This window comes from Vanellus vanellus (assembly GCF_965231255.1).
Source record: "Vanellus vanellus genome assembly, contig: HAP1_SCAFFOLD_45, whole genome shotgun sequence".
NCBI lineage: Eukaryota > Metazoa > Chordata > Aves > Charadriiformes > Charadriidae > Vanellus > Vanellus vanellus.
This window is the reverse complement of record NW_028128545.1, coordinates 1,954,833-1,961,740: the sequence shown is the minus strand read 5'-3', so window position 1 is coordinate 1,961,740 and position 6,908 is coordinate 1,954,833.

Here is a 6,908-nt window from a genome sequence, read left to right as displayed (position 1 = left end):
GGGGGGGGAGGAGGGAGGGGAAAGGGGAAGGGGGAGGAGGGGGGGAAGGGAAGGGGAAGGGAAGGGAAGGGAAGGGAAGGGAAGGGGAAAGGGAAGGGGAAGGGAAGGGAAGGGAAGGGGGAGGAAGGGGAGGGAAGGGGAGGGAAGGGGAGGGAAGGGGAGGGAAGGGGAGTGGGGGATAAGAAACTCACTGAGGACTATCATGAGGCAGTAGATGATCATGGTGCCACGATCCAGGATGCACTCAGGGCCCTGTGCCGGCCTGTCCAGGAGAGGAGTGTGCTGCCTGGTAGCTCTGTCCTGCCTTCTGACTCATTGTTGGGTGATCAGAGGGGCAGGGAGAGGAAATGCTGCATGACTAAGTAGAAGCCACAAACCACAGCTAGGAACTTGGGGGTAAGCTACGCCCTGCATGTTGCGTGTCTTGGGGTTGCCGTTGTGTTTACAGAGATCTTTTCCTCCCCACATGCTCTAGATCACCTTTGGGCTGTCTCTTTGCTCCTAAACCACGGTCCACCTCTTCCCTCCCTTGAGCTGGGGGACAGAAGATGGCCGTTACCTACTCTCTCTTTCCTTAGTCGTCTTCCTCACAACGAGTGACAAAGTAGCACGGTCCTTTATTCTTGTTCCCGTTCCCCAGACCACAGGATCCAACTTTCCCCTTCTGTTTCTCCTTAGTTCCCATCATGCCTGTGGCCCACCCAAGCGCGCTGAGACTAACGACGTCTATAGCTGAGTGACCTGCAGCAAAGTGGCTCGGGAGGGACATCATCTGCCAACAGGTAGCACAAACACGGTTTCCCCGATTTCCTCTTGCGTTCCATCAGAACTGGGATGGCATCAGCAGCTGTACAGGAGCCGCTTGTGGGTGATTTGGAAGCTGCAGAGGATTTAAGGACCCACCTTAAGATAGATCAACATCCAGTTAAAACACCGGTTTGGATGTTCAAAACAAAGGAGAATAGAAACAATGCTTTCCATCTTTCTTCTTTCCTCCTCCACTGAGACAGAGAAGAGGCCACAAGTGAGGCACTTTTTGAGCAAATACGCGAGCCAGGTAATTTTGAGATCAAATACCACGTTAACTAATCAGGGCCCCATGGGATAAGCACTTGTGTCATCTTTGTTGTGGAGTTTCTTGGAAAACCACCTGGCTTGCAACAAACGTGCTGTCAATAGGAGAGAAAAGACTCGTAGGGGGCCCTCCAGATGTCCTAGCCCTTGGCGGTCATTGTCGTTCCGCCCAGTGACCAATCCGGCCCAAACCACGACGTGGTGTTATCTCCCATCTCGCATTCAGAGGATTGGTAGCAGAGATGAGGAGGTGTCGCTGATGTGAGCTGCCACTGTCCCATGCGCACGGGCGCTCAATATTTGCCCCCGTAGGGCAGGAACAGGATTGTGATCAGCCACGGAGACTGCACGGCCATGGTGACCTGGGAAGGGAATTGTAAGGGCAACCCCATTGTACGGGCAACCCTGTTGTACGGGTGACCACAGGTCCGCCCCCCCCCCCCCCCACCCCCGCCGCGGGATTGTGGTATTTGGGTGCCTCTGCTACACTCAACACACCCAACCCCCAGGAGAGACCTAGATGTCCCAGCTCCTCTGTTCCACTCCACCCCCCCACCCCTCAGGGGACACAGGCATGCTGTCTCCTCCTCTTCAACCCCACACGCAGCCCTGCCCCCCAAGGGAGCCGGGGCAACTGGGTGCCCCAACCTACCTCACTGTCCCCTGTCTCCCCCAATCCTACCCACGCAGGACCCAGCTGTCCCTGCTCCACCACACACCCAAGTACACCCAACCATAAGCTCTCCCCGAATTAATTCTCCTGCAATTAATTAGGAGAGAGCGGCCCTCCCTTTAACCCCATGGCATGTCAGGGCACCGTTAGGGGGTTGCTCAATGAATACGGGACCTTTCTGCAAGCCCTACTTTCTTCCACCTCTTCCCAGTGCCCTCCAAACGCTCCCAGTTCCCCCACATGCCCTTGCATTGCATCTCAGCTACTCTTCCCACCTCACAAGGACCCTATTTTCCCCAGATCCCATGTCCCCTGTGCTCCCAGGACTTGTGTCTTCTCTCCTGGGCTCCTTGCAAGGACCTGCGCCCGTCTCCTCCATAAGTTGTCCCTCTCCCTTCTGGCAATTACTCAAACCATGGCGTGTGACTTCAGCACAACTCTACAGGAAACCCTTAATGGAGGAGCAATCAACAAAACCGCAGCACGGAGAGGAACCAGGCAAGAGTTGAAGGACTTGGGGATTTAAGGAGGGATGGATTGGGGCAACTTGGGCCCTGCTACTCTAGAACGAACCATTAGACCCTTAGTAGATATCCCCATCCCTACCTGGGCAATTGTCCCTGGAGAAACCAGTCTCTTCCCTGCTTTGCTAGCTTGGAAACATGCCCAACACTTTCGACTCATCCCGGGGCTCCAGGTGCTCTTGATCTGTCCCTCAGTCTGAGCAATCTACCGTCTACCTCCTTGTCTGCTCCACAACCATCAAGGTGCCATGTCTGTGCAAAAAGAAACGTCTTTAGTCATTTCTCTGCTATGGAGAGGTTATGAGATTTCTTCTTGTTTTGTTTTGTGTGGGGTTTTTTTGTTGTTGTTGTTTTTTTTTTTTTTTTTAAACAGAATTTTCTGGTTATTTGTGCATCGGGCATTGAGAGTTGCCCCACTTACTCGAGGCTGCAAATGCGCGAGCCCTTCCTGTATGAAAACCAGCAGGAAAGGCCGTGGTCCGAAACAGAAATATAAACCGATGAGCCCATCGGATTGAACAAAAAGAGTCGCGGGAAGAAGGAAATACGGTTTGGAGGGGGCTGCAGGTTTTCACACTGCCTGTGCCCAGGAGCCGGAGAAGAAGTGCAGAGGCCTGGGACACCCGCGCGGCACGCTAGGAAATCTAGTTCTCCGTCATGGTGGCCATGCTGGGGCCAACGGCACCAGCGAACACACACAGGGTGCTGGCCACACTGGGAGATGCCATCTCAGGGGCGAAGGAAGGCAGCGCCTCCGTGGCAGCCTCGTCTCTCTTCCCTGTCAGGTGCTGGTGGGACTGTCCCCTCTGCTGTGGCCAAATGGCCTCTGAGGCCCAGAGAGGCCTGAGGGAAGGGCTGGACCTGGCTTAGTTTATTAAAACTAAGCTAGTAAAGTAAAACTAAGCTAGTAAACTAAAACTAAGCAAATAAAGTAAAACTGAGGTTTTGGACCCTAAAAATGAGGCTTCGTACCCTAAAAGGAGGGTTAAGACCCTGCAAATGAAGCTTTGGAACCTACAAACAAGAGGTAAAACAGTAGAAACGAGGCTTTGGATTCTGCAAATGAAGATTTGGATCTGAAACTGAGTCTTCGAGCCTTCAAAATAGCCATGAAAGAAATGTTTGGGCCCTAAACATAAGGCTTTGAATCCTAGAATTAATGCTTTGGACTCTAAAAATAAGACTTTGGAAACAAAAAAAAAATAATGATGCTTTGGGCCCTAGAACGAGGCTTCAGACTCTATCGATGTAGATTTGACCTTGTAAAAAAAGTAGGTTTGGGCCCTAAAAATGAGGGACATGTTGCCAAAGGGCCCAGGGAGGCCACCCCTCTGTCGTCCATCTGGTTTGAGCCCGGTCTCAGTGCCTGGGCAGTCTTTGGAGGGTCCCAAGCCCCGTAGTCCCTGTCCTCTGTACACGCAGAGAGGAAGAAAAGCCGGAGATGTGATGGGGAAGAGAAGAGTCCATCCTGAGAGAAGGAAGTCCACAGGACTTCTGTCCAAATGGCCAGAAGCCCACAGGCAGGTCCTGAACCAAAGACACCCCCAAGCTCCATGGGCAGCAAATCCCAACTCCAACATCCTGGAGGAGGCCGACAGGATTTCCCTGTGTCTAAACTGAGCCCGTTTCAGGTATCCTCAGCACTAGGACAACGTTTCACATCCTGGAAAAGAGGTGCTGGTGATTGCCGGTCATGCTGTTGCTGCGCTCCTCATTTGCCACCCAGGAATTAAACCAAGTTTCCATCTTGGTGGGAAATGTTCTTTGGGGGTGAGTGTGAAAGGACGCACCCACCCGGTCCCACAGGCAGGAGATGGGACATGCGCAACTCCAATCACATGTTGGAAAAAACATTTTTTACCCAACGGGTGGGCGGATCTGGTGGGATTTCTAACCTCAGGGGAATAACAAATGAGACTTTGGACCTTCAAAAGGAGGGTTTGGGCCTTAAAAATGGGGCTTTGGATATGAAACTGAGGTTTTTAACCCTGAAATGAGGCTTTAGTGCCCTAAAATGAGGCAACGGGATCTCTAACCTTGGGGGTGTCACGCTTCCACTGGGAACTACCTGGACCAGGCTGATGAGGCCTGCTCTGAGCACGGGTTGGGACTGGAGACCTCTTGATGACCCCTCTGATCTGATTTCTTACATGACTTTGTGATTTCCCTCCGTAGAACGTCCTGGCTTGACAAGCTCAGCTCGACAGGGTGACACTACAGATACCACAGTAAGACACAACTCACCCCAACACCAAACTCCTGGTTCTGAGTAGGTCTCTCCATTTTGGCACTTCAACAACACATGCAAATTCCCAGAGCGGCACCCTCGGATCTCTTGCAAGCCAGTGTAGATTCACCCAGAAAAGTGACCTTCAGCTTTGCAGACACTCCTCACTCACTTGTGCGGTTGTCCTCAGGAATAACCTTCACTCAAGCTCAGGGATGGCCTACACATAACCACTCAGTGCTGCTCAAGGCCAGCCACTCTTCAGAAGAGCTCTTAAGCATTTGGGATCTCCATGGTGCATTTTTATAAATGGCCGTGGTGAGCTTTCCTGGCAACAACCGGACCTGTTTGACCATCTCTTAGGAAATGGTTGTCTTTTTAGGATCATCTGTGCACAAAGAGCAGTCACAGAAAAGCACCAAATAGATCCAAACAAAAAGCGGAGGGAAATGCCAGTGAGGACCAGGTGAGCTCCCCCCATGCCTGTGGCTTCGCAAATCCCAGCAGTGTGGACTAAGGTGAGTCAACTCTCAAGGCCCATACAAAAACATTTAATAGATTCCCACAGTGATTAATATATGTCTTAACTAGGTCCATGATAGTTGGTTAGGTGTATAACAAATTATGGCAAACAGTAAAACAAAGTATGGCAAATGGTAAAGTTCGCCTCACGTTACTTCGCAACAGATATACAACGAATTACATCATGATTATGGCGAGTGGTAGGTATGCCTTGCGTTACATACTTAACTTTAAAAGAAAAAGAAAAGAAAAACAGAGGGATAGAGAGAGATAAAGAGATCATTGGTCCTGGTTCCAGTGTTGGTCAAGCCAATGGAGGTCTCTGGTTTGTAGAAGTGCTCCTCTGTGGATCCCCAGGGAAAAAAGTCTCTCTAGGGACACTTATTTTTCCCTTTTACGTTTGTGGTACCAGTACGACCCACCCCGCTGTTACAGTGCTCAGGTTTCTCTCCCCCCGAGGTGACGTGTAGCATGATTTCGGTGGAGAGACGAGTCCTATATGTTTAGCATTATCTTGATAATCTTCATTAGCATACGCAGAGGTGTAAACTTTAATATGCATTTTGTGGATAATGAGGCAAAGGTCATTCATGGGACACGATGGCCCTGAAAACGGAAAACTAACAAGCTTCACAAGTTGAACAGAAAGCCCTGTCTTCACAAGACTTCCCCTCGCCACAGACGCATCCTGTGCTGTCTAGATGAGTTTTGTCTCCTGAATCACACAAGAGATAAGCAAGCGTCAGCCTTATCAGCTTTCTGAGCATGAGTCCTACATTGTCCAGACTCCACATTATCCACCCGTTGACTACAACCATATCTCAAGGTACTTGCAAGTGTTTGAGACACTCCTCAGTGAGGCTCAGAGGGCCTCCCCCCCGTCTTTCGTCTCTCACCATTTGTTTCAGAACATTTATAAATCATCTCTTACATTACCTACAAGCTCTCGCTCTTTGTCCGCCCCCAGGGACAGCTCGATATATTTCAGCTGCTGTCTCACATAAAGAGAAACTCCACCACATTGCCTCGCTGGCCGATCTTTCCCAAAGAGAACATAGCCATCCGTGATGATGTTCCAGTCAGGTGAGCTATCCCACCACGTCTCAGTAATGCCAATGAGATCGTGGCCCTGCGTTCACACACAGATCTCTAATTCTCCTTGTTTGTTCCCCACGCTGCGTGCATTAGTGTATAAGCATTTCAGAGAGGCAGTTGAGCGTGTAGCTTTTGCCCTTGAGGGTTGGTGGGCCTTCTGATTCTCAAAATTACGAGCACTCTGCCCCACAAGTGCTGGGCTACTACACCCGAGTGCCTCTCTAGCGAGCCCAGTTACATCCTTGTCCCCCACCGACCCCCTTCACACTCCACCTCCCAACCTGTCCCACCAGATCCACCATCCCATGGACGCAGGACAGAGACAGATGCTGGTAAAGAGGAGGTGGCTGAATGTTGGATATGGAGTCCATCCGAGATGATGACTGGGAGGAAGAGAGGGTGAGAAGCAAGCAAAGGTGACCCAAATTGGGCAGTTGATTGCAAGGTCACTTCTTTTACATCACACTGACTGGCCAGCAGCTGGGAGGAGCCATGTTGAGGGAAAGAAGCCCATCACAAAACCACTCATCTCAACAGTGAAAAATACAGGGACTGAGTAAAATCAGGGGCAGAAGGGAGGGGATCTTCACTTCCCGTGCAATCGTCAACTCCAGGTGAGCTCTGCCTTTTCTAAAAACATACCTGTGCAACACAGGCAATAAATATCAAAACCTTTTCTGTAGCCTGTCCTTGCTGTCACTTCCTAAGGGCTGCTTTGAGGACACCTCCAGCCCACTGTCCTGTCACTGGCCCCACTGCACTGCCCCAAAGGTGGTCCCACGGCCCCACGGCA